Source organism: Mesoplodon mirus, assembly GCF_964341445.2.
Source record: "Mesoplodon mirus genome assembly, chromosome: 2".
Lineage (NCBI taxonomy): Eukaryota > Metazoa > Chordata > Mammalia > Artiodactyla > Ziphiidae > Mesoplodon > Mesoplodon mirus.
This window is the reverse complement of record NC_138977.1, coordinates 191,506,618-191,528,506: the sequence shown is the minus strand read 5'-3', so window position 1 is coordinate 191,528,506 and position 21,889 is coordinate 191,506,618. Positions and strand designations below refer to the sequence as shown.

General features: G+C 42.3%; 1 protein-coding gene across 2 annotated transcripts in view; it reads left to right on the top strand.

Moving 5' to 3' along the window:
- SGMS1 (sphingomyelin synthase 1) overlaps positions 1 to 21,889 on the top strand; it is a 292,750-nt gene that overhangs the window by 32,802 nt on the left and 238,059 nt on the right. For both annotated transcript variants that reach the window (XM_082635590.1, XM_082635589.1), the window contains exon 2: positions 244 to 337. The gene's annotated coding sequence lies outside the window, so the exon portion shown is untranslated. The remainder of the gene's footprint in view (positions 1 to 243; positions 338 to 21,889) is intronic.

Genomic DNA, 21,889 nt, shown 5'->3' with positions numbered 1-21,889 from the left:
TTACTGAGGAATTCCTTTGTTCCAGAAGTTCCTCGAGTGGGTCAGGCCAGTGGTTGTTCCCTACATTCAGTATGTGATGGGATTATTTTTTTCTCTTTTCACTTTTCTCCTTGCTTAAAAAAGAGTATCAACAGAATTTTAACCTACAAGCTTGACATATATTAAGAACACTGTCTCAACTGAAATGGCATTAACTTAATAAAAACCTTTGGTGGTAACGTGTTGTTTTGCTTATTCTTGCAGGGCGGAGCAGCATGAACATCCATAAATGTGCCTCTGGGCATATTTAGCCATTCGTTTTTGATTAGGAAAAAGAAGACGGCCATCCACTTGAAAGGTGAGTAAAGATTTCTGTGCGTCTTTTTTTTTTTTTTAATTAATTATTTTATTTTTTTGGTTGTGTTGGGTCTTCGTTTCTATGCGAGGGCTTTCTCTAGTTGCGGCGAGCAGGGGCCACTCTTCATCGCGGTGCGCGTGCCTCTCACTGTTGCGGCCTCTCTTGTTGCGGAGCACAGGCTCCAGGCGCGCAGGCTCAGTAGTTGTGGCTCACGGGCCTAGTTGCTCCGCGGCATGTGGGATCTTCCCAGACCAGGGCTCGAACCCGTGTCCCCTGCATTGGCAGGCAGATTCTCAACCGCTGCGCCACCAGGGAAGCCCCCTGTGCGTCTTTTTATTATAAAAATGTTCAAACATACTGAAGAGTTAAAAAATGTACAGTGAGTTTACATTTAACAGTTGTTAGCATTTTGCCACATTGTGTATACCTGTGTGTGTGTGTGTGTGTGTGTGTGTGTGTGTGTAGTAGGTTTCTACTGTTTTCTGCTGAAACATGTGAAAGTAAGTTGAAGAGATCATGACATTTTATCCTCAATTCTTGGGGGTGCAGTTCCTAAAAATAAGAATATTCTCCCCTGAAGCACATTTTAGAACATTCTTAAACTCCATGACAGAATCATTTAATTAAACACAGTTACAATTTCCTATTAAAAGATGTAATTTTGAATTTATGTTCCCTTCCTGGCTGATATAAATAAGGTCAGATTTAAAAACTATTTAAACAGTGACTTACTTAATGGACAGACCTATATAGTGAATTTGTTTGATATGAAAAACATCTGGATATAAAGAATTGGAATTTGCACTACGCGCGTGTGCCCTGTGTAAGAGAGGATTGCTGTGCTTTCTCTGTTCCTGGTAATCTGCCCATCTGGCCCGCTGTAGCTGATGTTTATTGTTAGGTCAGAGGATCTGATGACTGCTCTTCCCTCCTTCCTGACCAGCATTCACAAGTAGACCAGTCTCTGTGATCTAATGTGATCAAAGGTCTTAATTGATTTTTTTAGCCTGAACTTACAAGGAGAATGGGAAAAGAATATGAGTGGTAATGTCCAGTTGAGGTTAGTATATTAAGATCAACACTAGAGAGAATCAGAATGATTCCCAGCCCCATAATTTGACTACTTGAGTCGAAACTTTACATAAAGTTTTAAAGATATGTGTTCAGCTCTGACTGTAGTTGTAACTATTACCCATGAGGGCCATTTACACAGTCGGTCATTACAGCTCTGTGGTGCTTGCAGGGGTGCTGTTGGCTGTTCTACATTCTAATCTCAGTTACATTTTGTTTACAATATCTTCTTCTGGAGGCCCTGAGTGTTGAAGCATTTCTTCCTTCATGTTTCTGAACTAGATTTACCCATTTAGGGCGTTATTTTAAAAGAAGTCTGTTTAAGTGAGCCATTTAGGGCAGCGGAGTCGACTTAATATTTTCATTTCTGATTTAGAACAAAAAGTTAGTGACAGCAATAAAGTTTCTGAAAGACACTGACTTTCCGAAGACGCTGGGACTGGAATTACAGATATCTCACAATGATCTAGTTTGCTTTCTCACTGTTTGGCCTCTGTCTGATTATGCTTAGAGAAGATGAGGAGGCGTGCCTGGGGCTCCACATGAGGCAAGAGGCTCTGAAGGATGGCGGAAGGGAAGGCATATAGGGCTCTGTGTGTGGCCTTCAATTGGCTCTCTAGTCCTGGACCACTTAGAAATGGGGGAGTGTTTTTTTTTTTTAAACGTTCTATTGAAATAGAATATATATACAGAAAATACGCATATTGTAAGTGTATAGCTCAATGCAGTTTCCAAACTGAGCTCACTGATGTAACCAGAACCCAGATCAAGAAACAGAACATTTTCCCCACAGCCTCAGGCCTCCTCTAGACACTAGATTCTGGACATTACCCACTCGGTGGGGAACTACTCTCTTGACTTCTAGGGGCATAAATTAGTTTGCCTGTCTTTCTGTGTGTGTGTATGTGTGTGTATGTGTATAATGCAGATCGTACTCTTCTGTGTCTGACTTTCCTCATTCAACAATGTATTAGAAAGATTCCTCCATATTGTTGCATGTAGTTGTAGGTTGATCATTTTCATTGCTGTAGAGCGTACCATTGGGTGAGAATGCAGCAGTTTATTCCTTCTGTTAGATGCGGGTGATTTTTTTGGGTTCATCCACTCAGAGCGCCCTGGGGCAGGAATGAGGATGAACCAAGGGTTTATCCTCATTGCGGTTTCCGTTGAAGTGTCCCGCGCTGTCCAACCTCTGCCCAGCTTCTGCTGTGATACGAGGGAGGAATCCTGGCAGCCGATAGAAGGTTGAGACACAGTTGGCAGCGATTGGCTTTTCAGTCCTGTAATGATTCCTGTTGCTTTTCCTGTGACTCACCATGTCCCTTTTCTCTTTGTTCTCAGCTGGCACGTTTTCTCCATCCTTTTGTCTGTCATTGTAACTCTTTCTACACCCCCTCCAAGGAGACAGTAACTAATCAAACAGTAGGCAGTCAATAAATATTTAAAGTTCATTGGGTGTTGATGTTAGGTGTTAGATGAAGGGTGAAGAATTGCAAGTCGTGGGCTTGCTCTTAAGGAGCCTGTGTTGTGGTTACAGATTCATAGGTACGGGTATGGGCCACATCCCTGGAAACCAGTTGTACTGTAAAGTTCAGGATGTAAACTCAAAGGCTTGTGTGCGTGGGCCAGGCTTGTAACATGACGGAAATTAGTAGGGAGCAGGGTTGCTCAGTAAGGAGTGATGGAGCTGTGGGGAATGAGTATATATGCCCTGCCCAATTTTTTTTCTTTTTTTTGAGGTACGCAGGCCTCTCACTGTTGTGGCCTCTCCCGTTGTGGAGCACAGGCTCCGGGCGCACAGGCTCAGCGGCCATGGCTCATGGGCCCAGCCACTCCGTGGCATGCAGGATCCTCCCGGACCGGGGCACGAACCCGTGTCCCCTGCATCGGCAGGCGGACTCTCAACCACTGCGCCACCAGGGAAGCCCTGCCCTGCCCAATTTTTGACCCAACAAAACAAAACATGTCTGGCTGAATTTAGCAAGTCCACCAATGTCCAACCTTTAGGGAATAGACTGTTCATTATAAGAAAGTGGTTCCCACGGGATTTGGGTGTTTTTATGGCCAAATTCTGTTTTTGTAAATGAAGTTTTATTTGAACACTGTCGTGCTCATTTGTGTATGTATTGTCTATGACTGCTTTTGTGCTACGACAGCAGAGTTGGATAGTTGTGAAAGAGATTGAGCGGAGCATTCGCAATAGTGACCATATGGGCCACAATGGCTAGAATATTTACCATCTGGCCCTTTGAATAAAAGTTTGTCAACTCCTGCTTTACTTCATCAAAGCAAGGACATAGTAATAATAACCTCTGTAGTCATGAAATAGTGTGAGCCCATTACTTTTCGTGTTAATGCCTTTATTTATTCATTTATTTATCCAACAGATATTTACAGAGCGCCTATTGTATGTCAGGCGTAAAATGGTGATAGTCAGATATGGTTCTTGCCCTTGTGGGCTTTACAGAGACCCCTATGAACTTGAAGTTCCATTGTAGGGTTGTGCTTTCTGTGAATCAGAACAAAAGTGTAATATGGAAATAGATTTACGAAATCCTCAAATTTAAACTAATATGTCAGCTATTTTTGTTAATTTTATAAATTTGATGAACACTTATTCTGTGTAATCTACTGGTTAATTCAGTTATAAAAAAGTATGTTGTATGATATCATATAAATAATTATGTGTTTAGAGGTCCTAATTGTTTACATGTGGTAACAAAGGTTGTTTGAAAGCAGCCTGTCTGGATAGGGCTGTGATCTTTGAAGAGCTTACCAAAGCAAGCCAAGCAGACCTTCAGTCTTAGCCATGATAATAAGAAAAATTAAGCCTCAACAGAAAGAACAGCACACAAGGTAATAAAGTTTGGAATGTAGTTAAACAAATTTATCTTTGTTGGTATGCTTATCTACTTGCTTACTCGAGGTCATTAAAGTTTGTTTCTTCTTAATAGGAGGCTATAGAGTGCAATGTAATGAACATAGAAAATAGAGAAATATTTTAAAATTTTCTCCAAGGAGTGTGGAACTGGTTTTTAACATCATTTTCCCTCAATTAGCATTTTTATATATGCTCATATATGCTTTATGGGTGGACACTTGGGCTATGACTGACCTGTCACCGTAGTTATTTATCTGTGTGTAATAATTTGAAGATGTGAAAACGCACAAAGTCCTGACAGTGTTTATACACTGCCTTAGGAGTCATCTGATGTCAAGTGGCATGCTACTTGCACCTTCTGAGGCTGTGGTCTGGGTGACCAATGGTGTTTTCCTCTGAAATCTAATTATGAGAATTTGTCTGAAGGAACTATAGGGAAGGAATGTTAGCTGGTGCAATGAATATGGTTAAAACTAGTACTGATTTCTTCTGTTGCCAGAAGAAAATTAATAAATAAGGTTAAGGTTTAGTTCCTCTTCTTTATGAGGAAGAAATGATATATACACCCATACACAACTTTCTGCTTCTTGTGTTTAAAATGTTTTAAAAAACTCAATCTTATTCTCATTTTAGTAATTTTTTGTAGTGGTTTGGATTTAGGGGTAGCTGAAAAATGAGAAGACTGAGAGGAAGTAAATATCACAGTTGTTTTCCTTGCAAAGCTGAAAACTGCAGGCTTAACTGCTTTGGTTAAAAATAAAGTTTTATGAAACAAATTTGATGATAGGCCAGAACACTTGATCTGTGACATTAAAAAAACTGGATCTTTTATTCTACATAATACGGAGTTCTTCTGTCAAGAACTCCAGCTCCAGGAGTGTTTAATTTGTCAAGGCTAGCTAATTAACATTCACTTTCTCAGTCTCTCAAGTTTTATTTTCGGAGAGGGAAAGGACTGAAGTGCAGCTGAATATAGCTTGATAGAGCGAAACGTGTTTTAGAAAGAGATCAGGATGATTCTCTTGGTTGCAAGTAACAGAAAACCCAATTCAAACTATCTTAAGTAAAAAGATTTATTGGTTCAGGTGGTTGAAAGTCCAGAGATGGATCTGACTTCAGGAAGGGCCAGATTGGGGATCCGGACAATGTGTTAGGAGGATCATTCTTGTCTGCATGTTCCTGGGCTATGGGTGAGACCTCCAGCAGCTTCAAGTTGACGTCGTTGCAGTGACCATCCAAGGCACTGCACAGACGACGTTCTTGGTCTGGTGCCTAGCGCTGGACCAGTCACTGTGGCCAGGGACGTGGGCCCATCCTGACTGGATTGCCCGGGTCATATGCTTCACACCTAGAGTCTGAGGTGAGTACCTCTTCAGCTGAAGATGAAGCATTGATTGATGACAGTGGGGAATGGTTCCCACCAGAAGTGCAGAAATTAGGGAGGGTCAGTGGATGCTGAGAGGCAAACTAATAATAATAATAAATGTATCTTTTTATGGTTTGCAAAGCATTTTCAGGTGTATTCACTTGTTTGACTTGGAAGAAGCATCAGAGAGGCAGGGTAAAGAAGTGATTAAGAACATGGATCCCGGGGCCAGACTGTGTGGGCTCAATTATTAGCCACATAAGATTTTGACAAATACTTAACCTCTCTGTGCCCTAGTTTCCTCACTGTGCAATGGGGATAAAGGTATCTACCTTATGAGGTTCTGGGAAGGATTAAATTAATGGGTATTTGTAGGGCACTTAGCACCTGAGACATGCTGGTCCCTCTGTCCCTTGTTATTATCTTTGAGACAGTCCTGCCAGCAGAGTGACAGGTGAGCTTGTGGAAGTCCAGAGTCGCATGGCCTGTAAAGGGGGCAACAACATCAGTCAGGTCTCCTGATTTCTTCCCTGTCCCCACAGTTGCCTTTATGTAATGATTGTGGAGCATTTGGATTAATAATCAATCAAAGAAGCAGAGAGGGAAAAACTCTTACAAAGTAGGCCTGTTATTTGGATGTACCTACGTGTACCAGCAGGGCAGCGTTCCTTACATATTCTATTTGCAAGCCGATCTCTAGCTTCCCAGGTACAGAGTGCCCCCAGGGATATTTAGAGGACATCAGTGGGAGGATATTGGCACAGAATTTTTCCACCCTGGTGGGCACAGGCTTGGGACAGTCAGCCGTATCCAGGGTTGGCACTCACTCCGGAGATGTTTGCTGATTGTTTAATCAGAGCCAGTAATTCTGAGCTTTAGAGGAAACCAAGATTTTTGTGGTTGGGAGGCGATTTGAGCCCATCAGTACGGTGTGAGGACGTAATTTCTGACAGAGAGGCTCACACCACCCCAGAATGCTGCTTCCAAGGCCTTTAGCCAGTTCCGTCTAGAAAAAGACACCATTTTCCTCATTAAGAATATATTCCCACAACGGTGAGACAGTTTTGTGGGGAAATTATTCAAATGACTTAATGAAGGAGTCTTGCCCTGGGGACTCAGACTTTGGTGTGACCCAGACATCTAAGGAGGGTCATGTTGCTTTCCGAGGCTGTAGACAATGGTTTCTTTGTACTGACTGTGGACTCAAGACACTGTGTTACTGTGGACTATCTTTAACACCCCATCCCAAATATGCAGCTCTACATGAGAAGAAAAACTTAGCAGAAACCGCAATTTTGGCTCTCCCTACAGTGCTTTTGAGGAAGAAGGGTGCGCTGCGGCATTCCCAAAGCTTGCTTCATGGGCGGACCCACCCGCTTCCCTGCATGAAAAACTCTGCCCTGCAGTGAGTGGCCTGTCCTGCCTCGCTGCCGCGGTGCCTGGTATGTGGGAGGTGCTCAGATATTTCTTGAATGAACAAACCTATTTGAACTATGCCTTTGTCTTCATTTTCAGTTTCTTTTGACAAGAAATTGTTTACCGTGTAGATGTCTTCAGGCATTTCGGCTCTGAGTCTGTGTGAACCTTCTGTGTGAACACACCGCATTATGTTGTTTCTTTAGATGAAGGCGGTGGTGTTTGAATATTGATTCCAACACCTGCTTTTACAATGCTATTTATACTCCAACTAACAACACCTATTCAGAGAGTAAAGGCGATTAGCTACTAATTCTGTAGAAACGACCCTTGGTTTGCTAAATGCTTGTGGGAATCATAAAAGGTTCTTAGATTTAATCCCACTTACTTTGTTCTTAGGTCCTTGGGAGCTTTTTGTCTTGTTTAGTAGTCTGGGATTGAATATTAATAGATTCTTCATTGTCTTTAACCTGACCCTGTTTTATAGCTGAAAAAACAAGGGCAACCTTGTTTCCTGTAAGTCAACAACAAAAGTAATAACATTATTATTCATTGTGTGATGGGTACTGCCCTGAGTCCTTTTATTGATTATCCTGTTTAATAGTCTCAACAGCTCCATGACCATTATTTTGTAGATGAGGAAACGGAGGCAGAGCCAGAATGTGGCTGAGTGGCCCCAGGCCTGCTTGTAGCGCTCACACACGCTGTACTGCCAGTTGGCATGGGCCGCTGTCCAGGCCAGGGGCTCTCAAACTGCCTGCATATTGGAATCACCCCTAGGGCTATAAAAGCACTCCATGTCCAGGTACCCCCTCTCCCGCTCATGTTTTTATTTACTTGGTCTAGGATCTCAGGTGAAGGTGCTGTGCGTTCAGGATTGAGAACCTTTGAACCAGAGCAGTGGTTCTTAAAATTTGGTCCCCAGAACAGCGGCATCAGCATCACCTGGGCACTTGTTAGAAGTAGAACTTCTTAGGTCCTACCCAAACCTACTGAGTTGAAACTCGAGGGTGGAGGTCTAGCCATCAGTGTTTTAACAAGATCTCTGTGATTCTTTTTTCCTTAAATTATAAAATACATAAACTTCATCATCGTAACCATTGTTGAGTGTACAGTTCAGTAGTGTTAAGTATATTCACATTGTGGGGAAGTAGATCTCCAGAACTTTCTCATCTTGCAAATCTGAAACTCTATACCTATTAAACGGTTCTCCTTTCCTCTCTTCCCCAGTCCCTGGTAACCACCATTTTACTTTTGTTTCTGTGAATTTGGCTACTTTGGATACTTTGTATAAGTGGAACTCCAGGTGAGTGTTATGGACACACAAGTTTGAGAACCCTGCACTCCAAAATTTGATTTGGCTTATCTCCCTTTAGACTCCTGCCCACATCATTCGTATCAACCATACTGTGACTCTCAAACGCACCTTGAGCGTGCCACTGTCTTCTCAATTCTGCATCTGCCCCCTTGTCCTGTGTCACTCATCAAGTTGCTCAACTTCCCTGAGCTAGTTCTCTCATCTTTATAAAGGAGGTAACCAAACTTGCAGAGTCTGGTAAAAGTTAAACGATTAGACACATGTGAAAGTATTTTGTAAGCTATCAGGTGGTATACTAATGAAATATTAAGTATAGAAATATCTTTTTAAAGTTTAGTTTTTTTGTTTGTTTGTTTTTGTTTTTTGTTTTTTTTTGCGGTATGTGGGCCTCTCACTGTTGTGGCCTCTCCCGTTGCGGAGCACAGGCTCCAGACGCGCAGGCTCAGCAGCCATGGCTCACGGGCCTAGCCGCTCTGCGGCATGTGGGATCTTCCCGGACCGGGGCACGAACCCGTGTCCCCTGCATGGGCAGGTGGACTCTCAACCATTGCGCCACCAGGGAAGCCCATAGTTTTTGTTTTTATTGAAGTTATACAAGCTTGATTTTTAAAGGGTTATGTAGTTCCACAAGACCTCTTATCCCCTTTATGGTGTTGCTCCCTCCTTGCCCCCCAGTTTCTTATTTGGTATTTATCTTATACTGTGTAAACAGGATTCACAGGTACGCTATATAGTATAGTTTGATTACTTTAACTTTCCTGCACACAGATTTTTCTTGGATTTAATAATTGTCTTGTTTTTAAAAATTTTGTGCCCTTATCACTAAGTTAGCCACAAACAGCCTTCCATGTGAATCTCCTCCGAATATCTTAGGTATTTTATCAGTTTTATCTTCTTGACATTATCTCACCTGGAGTCTTAGGCCCTGCACCAGCCTAGACCATATCCTCTCCAGGCCTGCTGTGCACCAAGCCTTGAGATGGACTCTTCCTTCAACACCATTCTGGGGATTTCTCTTATCTTGCTTCTCTATGGGCTTCCCTGTTTTCCACATTCCATATTCCCTTCTTTCTTGGTTTATTCCCTTATTTTGGCAGACCACATGCTCTGTAACCTTCCTAACAAATTACACAGGAGGTAAGACTGAGAGGTTTTAGGTCTGGGAGCATTATACATATATATATATATATATATATATATATATATATATATATATATATATATATATATTAACATCTTTATTGGAGTATAATCCCTTTACAATGGTGTGTTAGTTTCTGCTGTATATTTATATTTAACGTACAGTCTGGTTGGTGTAGAGTTCTAGACTGGAAGTCTCTGAACCTCAGAATAGTGAAGGATTTGCTCATTGCCTTCAGGCTTCCGGTGTTAGTGGTGATAAATCTAAGACCTTCTGATTCCCAGTTCTTGTCAGGTGACTGATCTTTCTTACTTTTTCTCTCGGACTCCTAGTTCTTCGTGATAACGTTCCTTGGTGGGGAGGGTCTATTTTCATGTATTGTGCTGAGATCTGAATGGGCATTTACAGGCTGGAAACTCACCTCTTTCATTTTTAGGAATTTTCTTGATGTCTGTCATTACTGACTTTTCCCCCTTTTCTCTGTTCTTTGCTTCTGAAATTCCTGTTAGGTGTTGACTGACTTGTACTGTGACTATGATCTTTACTCCTGTTTTCCACCTCTATTTTTAAGCTGTTTTCTTAGAATATTTCCTCAAGTTTACTTTCTAATCTTTCTATTAAATTTTTTATGTTTGTTATCATGTTTTCATTTTCTGACAGTTCTTTTTTTTTTGGTTTGTTCTTCTCTGGATGCTTCTATTTTATAGAGTCTTGTTTTTTTATAAGAGTATTCTCTTAGCTCTCTGAGGAGATAACTATACTTTTTTTTTTCTTTTTGAAGCTTTCCTTTTCTCATGATTTTTATTAACTTGCTTTTTTTTCCTGTTTGTTTGTCTTTCATATTAGATACTTTCTTTATGTGGCTGATGATCCTTGAGTGTCAGTTCATGTTTAAGAATGGGGCTTCATAAATTGGAAGATATGGCTTCTTTGGGTCTGCTACGTCAGTTGCCATTTTCAAATTGATTTCCAGCTTTAAAATGTTTAAAATTTAAATCTCTCTTGTTATCTCTGTCCTTGTGGATTTATGCCTTTAAAAAGCAATAACTGTTGTATTGGGGGTTTAGGAGAGAGAGGAACTAAATATATGTGTCTGTCCACTGTCTTTAACTGGAAGTCAATATAGAAGTCTTAAAAATCCAGGGCAGGATTTGTAGCATTGGTATTTGGTCAGACACATACCTGCAGTGGTGAGCCTTAGCTGGTGTTCTTTTATTTTTAAGGCATGATATATATTTAGATTGCCTCAGTAGAGATCTTGGCTTTCTTGTTAACTCTGCAGCAGCTGCCTCTTTTTCTTGGTTAAAGGCTTTCATTTCAGATGTAAAATACCAATAAATTTATAAATAATTGGGCTTTGAGATAAAAAATAAGAATCCTTAAAAAAAATCCTTATTGATGTTTCTAAAAGCAATTTTCCGAGAGTAAGCATCTAATTCTTAGATTAAAATGCAGCTGACACGTTAAGCCTTCTTACATGAAAAGCCCAATAATAGGCTTTAATGCCGTTTGTCCTTGACCACCCACAAAGGGCACTGCCGCAGGCCAGAGGGATTGGACATACATATGGCATGGGGAGTGAGGCTGTGTTTGTGACTTTGATCCTTAGTAAATGCTTCAACAAAGCATTCAAGCTCAGATCGTCAGAGAGTGGGTAAAAAACTAGCCTTCATTCTGATAGCAGGTCTCTGCAAGAATTAAGCAGGTTTGGGGAGGGCAGTGCGGTTCTTTTAATATAGGCCAACCGACCTTGGGTTATTGGGTCATCTCCCGATGTGCCCCTTGTGGTGACAAATTCAGTTGCTTTCTGCCCTCTCTGAGCATTGGGCGTGTCCTCTGGCAGATACCCAGGCTTCCTTCCCGCTTACTGGGGCACAGCCCCTCAGAGGAATGCCTTGGTCATTGGGTGATAACTGAGATGGTGGTTCCTGGCCTGGTGGCGATTAGATAACAGACGTTCTTTTCAGAAGACTTGCAGCTCTGCACAGCAGCAGCTCTTCAATAGCTATAACTTCACCACTGGGAAAGGAAAGGAAAACCTCTCTGCTTCCATGCTGATTGCTGTGGAAGCTTGCCCAAGATCCTTTTTTTTTTTTGTGCAGAGCTGTGTGCAAAACTGAGAACTTGCTTTCTACTTAAAATATTGGCCTTTTATTACTCTATCAACCTTTGGGGAAATCAGATTCACAGTTTACCTAAGTTTAGAAAGTCAGTTACTCACTCTTACTATTAAAGCCACCAACAATCCGGGGGTAATTTTAGTTACTGTCTTCAGGTTGAATTAAAATTAATAGGAGCACAGTACTGTAGATCTTCCTTGTTAGTTGTTGAGTTTTTTTAAAAAGCTAAATATAAATAAATGATGAATTCTTGTCAGTTAGGAAGGGACCCTTTTTGTTAAATTAGCAACTCTTCTCTCTATATTTCTGTGGCCTTCTCCCTTAATATATGTACAGTAGCAAAATGACCTCCTGGCGCTGTGTCTGTTACGTCACAGGCAGAGACCAGAGTTTTTAGTGCTAAGAGGGAAACTTGCAAATGATGACACGTTAGCTGACCAATGCCCAGCCTGAGTTTTCTGAGTTTTGTCACCCTCGTTGATTATCAGCATTGCTGCCTCTGCCACGCTTACACTTTTAAAGCTCTAGCCCAAGCATGAGCAGAATATTTCCTTGGTTACTCTCAGCTTAATTGAAGCAGCCTGAGTTTTCTATTTTCTGCATTCTGAGGGTCAGCAATGGAAACTAAACCTCTTTTTTTTTTTTTTTTTTTTTTAAATTAAAAGGAGAGCTACGACTGTTCTTTGCAGAAACTGCCAGCTTCTGATCTTGCTAGAGCTACTTCACTCCCAGGGCTTAAAGCCCCAGCTCTGTGCAGTATTTATAGATTCCTGAATAAAGAATCAAGGAAGAAGCAAATATGTATAGTTTCCAAGTGATTTACATTATATGCCCTGTGGCATTTTATTATTTAAAATTTCGTTCTGTTGCCAACATGATTTTGGCACTTAGTATGTGATAATTATGATTTGTATTCTTTAACAAACTTCTATCGGCAGAGGTTTATCACATACATACGTTACAGTGTAATGTATACCATCAAAAGTGCTATCAAGAAATGAAGGGTTAAATTTATGAGACAGATAGTTTTGTGATTCAAAAAATGTGTGAGGCAGACTATAGCTTTGTCATTTGTGCTTTGAGATTGCCATGAATAGGCCCCTCATCTGGTTGAGAATTTTAACTACCCAGTTTTTCTATGGGGAAAATTGCTCTTCAGTCAGAGTGTGAATGAAATATCCTATCCATTGTGGGACTCCTCCTCCTCTTGGAGGGAGATGAGAAGAAAGGGTGGCATTTATGGCATTTGGCTGTTTCGCTGAAGCGGGGGTGTGTTCCTCCAGCTGCAGCTGTGGTGGCTGCTGGGAGGACAGTGAGACAAGGGTGTCTAAAGAGGGTCTAAGATCAGGTACTTGGTGAGGGTTTTCTGAGGTTGCTGGCTTTTCACGTGAGACCCCAGTATCTGATGCCTTTTGTGGAGACCACGGTTACAACCTTGTCTGAGAGATTTACTGTTGGGTCCATAACGAGGACAAGCTGGCCATGCTTCTGTTGAAAGAAGTTGGGTCTTGCCTGCAGGGTGAGCTACTTTAGCTCGTCCATCACCCACCTTCTTGTGGGGCATCTCTGATCAGAAGCTGGGGCAGATCCGGGTTCGGTGGTGGGGTTGGTGGGGCTACTGTCTCCCACTTGGGAATTTTTGGAACCTTCTTTGGTGATATGGTGTGTGAGAGCCCACGTTTAGAATTAGACAAAACAGATGTGGTTGTATATCCTAGCATCTTGGCTGAGGCCATGGGCAAGTTACTTCACCTTTCGACACCCCAGTTTTCTCATCTGTAAAATGGGAATGTTGTTTGCTTCAGGCTTATTTTAAGGATTAAATGAGATTTTATATATATATATATATATATATATATATATATATATATATTTAGTACTAATTATAATATATTAATACATTTATTATTAAATATATAAAATATATGAGTTTTCTATGTTAATATGTAGATTTTTATATCTATCTTACATATATATATGTGCACAGAGACATGTACACTCTATACACATACAGTAGCACCTGGCACATAGTAAGTGCTAAATACGCAGAGGATGTTATTATCATACCGTTATGTATTATTATGCTGTAATTATGCTCAAACATTGCGGTATGCTGGGTACCGTATGGTGCCCCCCTGGCTCCCTTCCTCCCAGATGCACCAGTGTTCACTGTGGGGAAATGGAAAAGATGCTAGGCTTTGTTGAAATTGCACCCAGATTCGAATTTGCTTTTCTTAGTTCTTATTCTTCTGACTCTTAAGCTTTTGCCTTTTCTTAATGTTCAGCATGTTCTCTTAAAGTATTATCTATTAAGATGGGCATGACAGCTCTCTGGGCAGGGAACATAGGCTGCCCCGGCACGGGCAAAGTGGCCTTATAAAGACATCGTCTCTTCATCAGCTTTTTAAGGTTTACTTTTCCCTCCACTGAGGGAGAATTTGTTTATAAAACAGTTTATTAGGCAGCCGTTAGTTTTTCTACTTTATGTCAGTCATTTGACCCTTGGGCAGCAAGAGGTAGCTGGCATTTGCAGTTGGATGAGATAAAATTCCTGTTGAAGTCAGACCAATTTATCCATTAGCTCCGGCAGAAGGGTGGTGGGCAGAAGCAGTTTCTTCTTCCCTTTTTTTTTTTTTTTTTTTTTTTTTGAGGTACGCGGGCCTCTCACTGCCGTGGCCTCTCCCGTTGCGGAGCACAGGCTCCGGACGTGCAGGCCCAGCAGCCATGGCTCACGGGCCCAGCCGCTCCACGGCCTGTGGGATCCTCCTGGACCGGGGCACGAACCCGTGTCCCCTACATCGGCAGGCGGACTCTCAACCACTGCGCCACCAGGGAAGCCCTCTTCTTCCCTTTTTTGAAATACAGAATTGAAGGGCCCACTGTATGATGTGACTAGGACCCTAACAGGGAACTATAGTTATGGGGCAGTAGCACATAGGCCTTGAATGAATCTCTCATTTTACTCATTTATTCTCACTTTGGAAAAGTATTTCATGTGTAATATAGGGGTACTAGCTATACTTATAAGGGTCCAGATTATGCTGATGTTTTTCAGGATTATTAAAAAAATATGTTCAGAAAAGTTGAGGTCCACAAGGAATAACATTGGCAGAATTCACCTGAGACTTAACAGCTGATTTACTAGAAGAAGGTTTCTGTTATGTTCAGTGATTTTACGTAATTGAGCTCCAGTCCTTTATTACCTTTGCTACTGAGGGACCAAGAATCTAAAATGTTTCTTGTGTGACTTTTTCGGCAGGTGAGGAGGGCTGGTTCGAATAGTAAAGATTATGAGCACAATAGCTCCCATTTTTCCTGAACTTCCTTCTGGGAATGAGAAGCCAGGAAGCCTAGGAAAGTTTTTCACTAGTTTTTATGGCATCTTCTCCTTGGAAGGTTCACAGTTTGCAGTGCTTTGCCAGTATGAAACTGTTTTGGGAAATGTGACCAGACATTCTTAGAAGGTCAGCAAAAGACCTTGAATACGTGTCATGGAGAAGATTAGCCGCTGTTGCTGCCACTGTGGCACACTAGGTACTGGGTGCCGTCTTGGGTCCTTGTCACACCAGCCGCCCCCAGTGGGGGTCACCCCAGCTACTTCGGAGCGGACAGGAAGCCTCTGGGAGGTTCAGCTCAGGTTGCGTAATAGTGACTGAGTCAGCGTTGATTCCAGGGCCATCCCACTCCAAAGTGCACACTTTTAACTACCATGTTTTATTTTATTGCCTCCTAGCTTGGAAAACAACGTACCGCCTCCAAAGTCTGGGTTCTTTCTGCTATGCCATGTTGCCCCATTCCCTGGTATCTTCACTGTTCATCCCTTACCAAAAAAAAAAAAAAAAAAAAAGGCTTCCAATTCACACACCATTTACTATAGGCACCTCAGGCAGTGCTTATAGCCCTCACTTCTTTGGGACAAAGAAATACCACCTCAGTACACTGTAGATTATTTCCCCCTATTTATGTAGGGGAAAAAATCATAGGAACATAAATATAAGTTTGTGTGTTGGTCTTTTTAAACCAACTTTTACACCTAGTAAAGGTTTAGGAAAATGAGGCTAGGGGTTATGGATCCTAGCATACGGATGGCAGTGATGGGAGATCTGATCGGGGGTGGGTTTGGTCTGAGTCAAGGAAGGGCATTCAGGCAGCTGCAGGCCCTGGAGAGGAGATAGCAAGGGATCCTCATGGCTCCTTCTGGCTCAGAAATAATGTTATTTTGTTCTCTCCTACATTTGTTCCTTCGTTCCTTTGTTCATTCCTTTCTTCATTCAAGCATTCAAGCACTCAAGCACTCACCAGGCATCATTGCGTGACTATTGAAGCTCTTTGCAGTGCTATGTAAGAACTAAAGGTGTGAGAAATTTATCTGCCTCCTCTTAATGGGAGGAAAAGGAAATTTGGAAGAAATAGAAATATGTATATTCTGCTGTTTAGAAATATTGCTCTTGGGACCTCCCTGGTGGTGCAGTGGCTAAGAATCCACCCGCCAATGCAGGGGACACAGGTTCGAGCGCTGGTCTGGGAAGATCCCACATGCTGCGGAGCAACTAAGCCCGTGTGCCACAACTACTGAGCCTGTGCTCTAGAGCCCGTGAGCCACAACTACTGAGCCCGTGTGCCACAACTACTGAAGCCCGAGCACCTAGAGCCTGTGCTCCACAACAAAGAGAAGCCACCACAATGAGAAGCCTGAGCACCGCAATGAAGAGTAGTCCCTGCTCGCCACAACTAGAGAAAGCCCACACGCAGCAATGAAGACCCAACGCAGCCAAAAATAAATAAATAAAATAAATAAATTTATTAAAAAAATTATTGCTCTTGTAGCACCAGTTGCTTTTTGCTCATAAAAATAGGATGTTTGATATATTATAGAAATACGATGGTCAAGGCAAGAATGTGTAAAGAATCATAAGGTTCTATCCCACCTGCTTGTTTTTCCTACTGAATTAGACAAATGTTCCGAGACCTTTCCCCACACCTGAGGGGTGGCATGTGAATAAAATGGGTATGCAGAACATTTTGTCATTTCCTGAAAACAGACATTTAAATATAAAACGTGATGCAATTAAGAGATTCAGTAACTTTATAAATTAATATTTCTGGAAAGTCTAAAATCCAGGGAATGTTTGAAGTGGGAAAGAATGTTTTCTTCCTTCTTTTTTCCCTTGTGGAAAAAGGAAGTTTTGAAGCATCTGAATTAAGTGTGTGTGTATCTATTTTTCATAAAGCCCACATTATGATGTGTCTAAAACAAGAATCCACAATGCCTCTTGGGACCAGGCAGGTAAAATAAATTTGCAAAGTGGGTTTGGTATTAAATAAAGTAGCAGAGGCTGGGCCCTGTGACACACGGGAGAGCTGTGTTCCCCTTATGGAAGACGCGGAGGCTGCTGGAACTCGGTCCATGTTGCTAGGTGGCAGCCTAGGTCGTGGGTGATGAGGGGCCAGATCTCCCAGTTTTCATAGAAATCCAGAGTTTTAAGTAACTGATAGAAAACTTGAACAACACCAACGCCATGTGGCTCAAACAGAACCTGCCTGTGGTTCACACTGGGCTCGTAGGTCACCACTGTGAACCCTTTTGGTTTTGTAGCACTGGAATATATTGTATATAACCCTGAGCGCTCACAAAATAATTACCTTGGTGTTTTACATTTAAAATAAAAGTTTCAAGCATTAATTACAAAATTTCCAGTTGAATTTGATTTGAAATGTCTCCTTTTATTATGAGTTTAGCTTTAACATGTAGCATAGTGCTTTGCACGTTGTAGGCCTTTAATAAAGATTTGTTAAACTGAACTTAATGCTAAGGAATTTAATAAGCCATCGCCTTCCAGTTTCTAAGAATCGGTGAGAAATTTGAGAACAGAGGAAGCTGTCAACAGAATAAAAGAAAGAAAATTAATGTGTTTTTTGCTTGTAGCATCCTCCACAAGCAAATAGAGAAAGCATCTGTTTTCAGAAATGAAGGAGCTATTGTAAAGGTTAAGATACAAAACAGAGGAGGGCAAACTCATTGAATACCACTTTTGCAGTGTGAGTCTTTGCTCAGTCTTATTTTCTAAGCCGTCACTTCTCTGGTTTGGCTTCTTTCGATGTTTTATTTTTGTCATTCTCTTGCACTTCTCAAAGCCAAAGGTTGTCAAAATTTTCCCACTTCTGTCCATGTGTTCTTGGTGGCAGATAAGAACTGAAGCAGAAAAAAGATACACTGAAAGGATATCCAGCAGTTACCAAAGGAAGCTACTGTTGCCAGAACCACAGCCAAAACCACAATGTAGAGCAGTGACACCATGTGCTTGTGAACACCCCAGTGAGGCCCTGGATGTAGGGTTACTGCCGTGCCACTCAGCTCCATTCTCCTCTTCCCTGTCGCCTTGTGTCACTCGCTCCAGATTCAGGGTCCTGGGTGGGAGCATCCGATTGTCTAGGGCTTGGTGCATGCGCTAGGGGCCAGGGATGTGAGGGGGTGATGGCCTTCCTTCTCAGCATCTCTGATGGGGTGGGCTCCCCTCCCACCAGTGACCACATATTGAGGAGGACACCCCAACATAGGAGACGCAGCTGTTGGACACCAGTGTGTGTTAACTTTTAAATCACTCCCAGAGGAAGAGGATGGAGACATTGAACCTTCCTAGAAGCAAAGGAGTCGGATGCCCTGTCATTCCTAGGACCTGGCACCTTGTGGCAGAATGGAGGGGTCAGAGAGGATAAGTGACTTGCCCGGGGCATTCAATGGTAGAGTTGGGTTAGATTTTCACCCTTTTGTACCCGACTCCCAAACCCAGGGACGTCTTCGGGTGCAAGGATGTTGCGTTCCTTCTACATTTTAGCACCATGTCGGATGACAGGTTATTGTGCTTGGCCCAAGGCTTGGTGTGGCACAGGGCCCTGGGTGGTGCCTGTTTCTCTTTCAGGCCGAGCCCCTCCGGCCCCCTGTAGCTCTTCCCCTGGTGAGGTGTGGTGTCAGGCCTGGCCTGGGAGCCCTGGGAGCCGTCACCTGTGCACCTCTGGCACTTAGAGGTGGATTGTCAGTACCTTCGTTCCAAAGGATACACAAGTGTAATCAGAAACCCTGCACCTGTGGATCCTTGTAATTTAAACCTCCAGTCACTGAAGGACTGATTGCATAGGAAACGAGTTCCATAAAAAGAGTCTCTTATGTAAGAGGATTTAACATGGTTTTCAGTATCATGGTATTTTAGCGAGGTTCATTTTAACTGTGGTGTAATACATTCCTTTAATTGAATTGGCAGCCTCTTGGCATTATTTTGTTTCAGTAGTCACAAGACTGCTTAGCCTGCGTGTACAGAATGCCCTTCCTATGGGCGCAGTCTGGGAGTATGGCAACTCCAGTCTCCCATCTGGCCAGAGCACGATGGGTTCAAAAGCCTTGACCATCAGGGGCTGATTGAGAGGCCCAGGTGGCCCACCACATGCTCTTAGGTGCCCCACAGTGCCTGATAGAAGCTGGCATCTGCTGAGCTGCTTACAGTTCGTGAGTGAGATTACTGCTCTGACGTTCTCAAGGCGGACGGTGGATGCTGGGAATGAGTTGGTGAAGCTGCCAGGAACTCTGCCGCTGAGGTTTTCTTTTGACAGGAAGTGCTGGAGCTCACCTAGTAAGGGCCACAGCCGTGACCAGATCAGAGGAGGAAAGTGTGTTTTGAAGGTGGAGCCCTGGGAATCATAGGCAGATGCACAGGGAAAGGGGGACCCAGAGAAAACCCTCCTGTCCCTTGACAGTATGGAGACGATGTTTAGGCTGTGATTTAAAAGAGATGTGACTTTGAGTAGTGGTTACCAGAGGGGAAGGGGTTTGAGGGGAGGGTCAAATGGGTAAAGGGAGTCAACTGTAAGGTGATGAATGGAAACTAAACTTTTGGTGGTGAGCATGCAGTGTACAGCAGTGTACGCAGTGTACAGCAGTTGAAATAAAATGTTGTACACGTGAAACTTTATAATGTTGTAAACCAGTGTTACCTCAATTAAAAAATAAAGAGGTTTAACTTTGTTCTTCCAGCCTCTGCAGCAACGTTTTTCAAAGTGTGGTCTTCCACATGTGTACATGGTGGGGTACAGGGTGCTGGGTGTGTGTATGCGTGTGTGTACCTGTGCGTGAGGCGTGCATGCAGGGAGTGTTAGGGGAAATGTAGATTCCTGAGCCCCATACCAGACCCACCAAAACACAGTTTATGGATATAGAGGCTGGAATCTGCATTTTAGTCAGACACCTGGACTTCTGTGCACAGCTGAGTCCTAGAATCTCTGATCTAGAAAGTGGTAATTTCATTCATTCATTTGGGTGAGGGTGAGTTGGACTGGGGAGAGGCTGGGACTTGAAAAAGGAAAGAAAAGAAAGGGAGGGCCTCAGACTTATTTGTTAATCTGAAAAACAGAAATGCACGTGAACTAGGGTGGATTTTTCTGATCCCAGATGAGGAAATGCTCTCTGGTGGCTTGGAGATGTCACTGCAGTCTCTCCTTCCTTGTTTTGCCTGGTTGTGGAGTGATGAGCAAACTTCTGGAGTCCTTAGTGGCAGGGGGCGGCGGGGAGCATCTGAAATATTAGTGAGCGGACACCAGCTAGTGAGCCTGGAAACCGTCTGTGGTTCTATTTCCAGTTTCACTTATTCCAAAAGCAAAATGTTTCTCTCTCTTGCATCCTTCTGCCTTTCAATTTAGCTAATAACTCAGTTCTTCCTCCATCCATGGAGAGTTGAATTGTCTAGAAGCATTTGAAGCACCACATGGACATCTAGTTTGTTTTAGGTGGACCCTTCGTTAAAGTCAGGGTCTGAAGTCAGTATCTTGGTAGCTGCTTTAAATCTCTCGGTGTTTGAAGATGAAGGATTTGTTACTTGTGAAGGGCATTGGGCAACTACCAAAAAAACTGGCATAAATGTGACCAACTGAGCACAGCTCATTCCTAGAATGTCAGAAAGATCGAGGGTTTGAGCCAGTCGGAACCCCAGAGATCCTCTGATCTAGCAGCAGGGTCTGGCTCCAGGTGGCTTGTGTTCTGTCCTAGCAAACTTCATGCCTCAGTTTCCTCAGCCGTCAAATGGGGGTGGTGACACCTGCTTCTTTATGTTGTGATGGGATTCCAATGAGGCGATGTATGCAAAATGCTTGACTAGTGTCCAGTGCGCCGTGAACACTCACAAGCCATAGCACAGATGAAAAAATAGACCCAGAGAAATTTTGATTTGCCTGAGGTCATAAACTTTGTTCAAGTTTCAGAAACCAGGCCTTTTTACTCCTAGTCTTATTTTATTCCTATTGACTGTTGCAGTTAACTGCTTCTTAAACTATGATTTAAAAGTTTATATCTGCCCAATATAAGCACTAAAATGTATGATGTGCTGCTTAGCTCAGAGACTATTCTTGAATATCGAGGTGTGATTATACCATAAAACGACACAGCAGGCCTCTTCTATCCCAATGATTGTGGTCCCTTGCCAAATAACGCAACCTTTGAACATGACTGTTAGGAAAACTGTGTAGCTGGATACAGAAACTATATGTGGACTCTGATCACAACTGGGTGAAACATGATATGAAGTGTGGGAGGAAATTCATGAAAATGATGTGTAAAGGGAATGGGACTACTGGGTCAAAGAGTATGATGCTTTTTTTGTTTAAAGTATATTTATGTTGTTACCATTTAAAAAATTGATGTATAGCTAATTTACAACACTGTGCTAGTTTCAGGTGTACAGCAAAATGACTCAGATATATATATATATATATATATATATTTCTTTTTCAGATTCTTTTCCATTATAGGTTATTACAAGATACCAAATACAGTTCCCTGCACTACACAGCAAGTTCCTGACGCTTATCTATTTTATATATAGTAGTGTGCACATGTCAATCCCAAACTCCCAATCTATTCCCCCTGCCCTTATCCCCTTTGGTAACCACAAGTTTGCCCTCCAAGTCTGTGAGTCTATTTCTGTTTTGTAAATAAGTTCATTTGTATCATTTTTTTAGACTCCACATATGAGATCATATGATATTTGTCTTTCTCTGTCTGACTGACTTCACTTAGTAGGATAATCTCTAGGTCCATCCATGTTGCTGCAAATGGCATTATTTCATTCTTTTTTATGGCTGAGTAGTATTCCATTGTATGTACGTACCACATCTTCTTTATCCATTCATCTGTCGATGGACACTTAGGTTGCTTCCATGTCTTGGCTATTGTAAATAGTGCAGCTATGAATATTG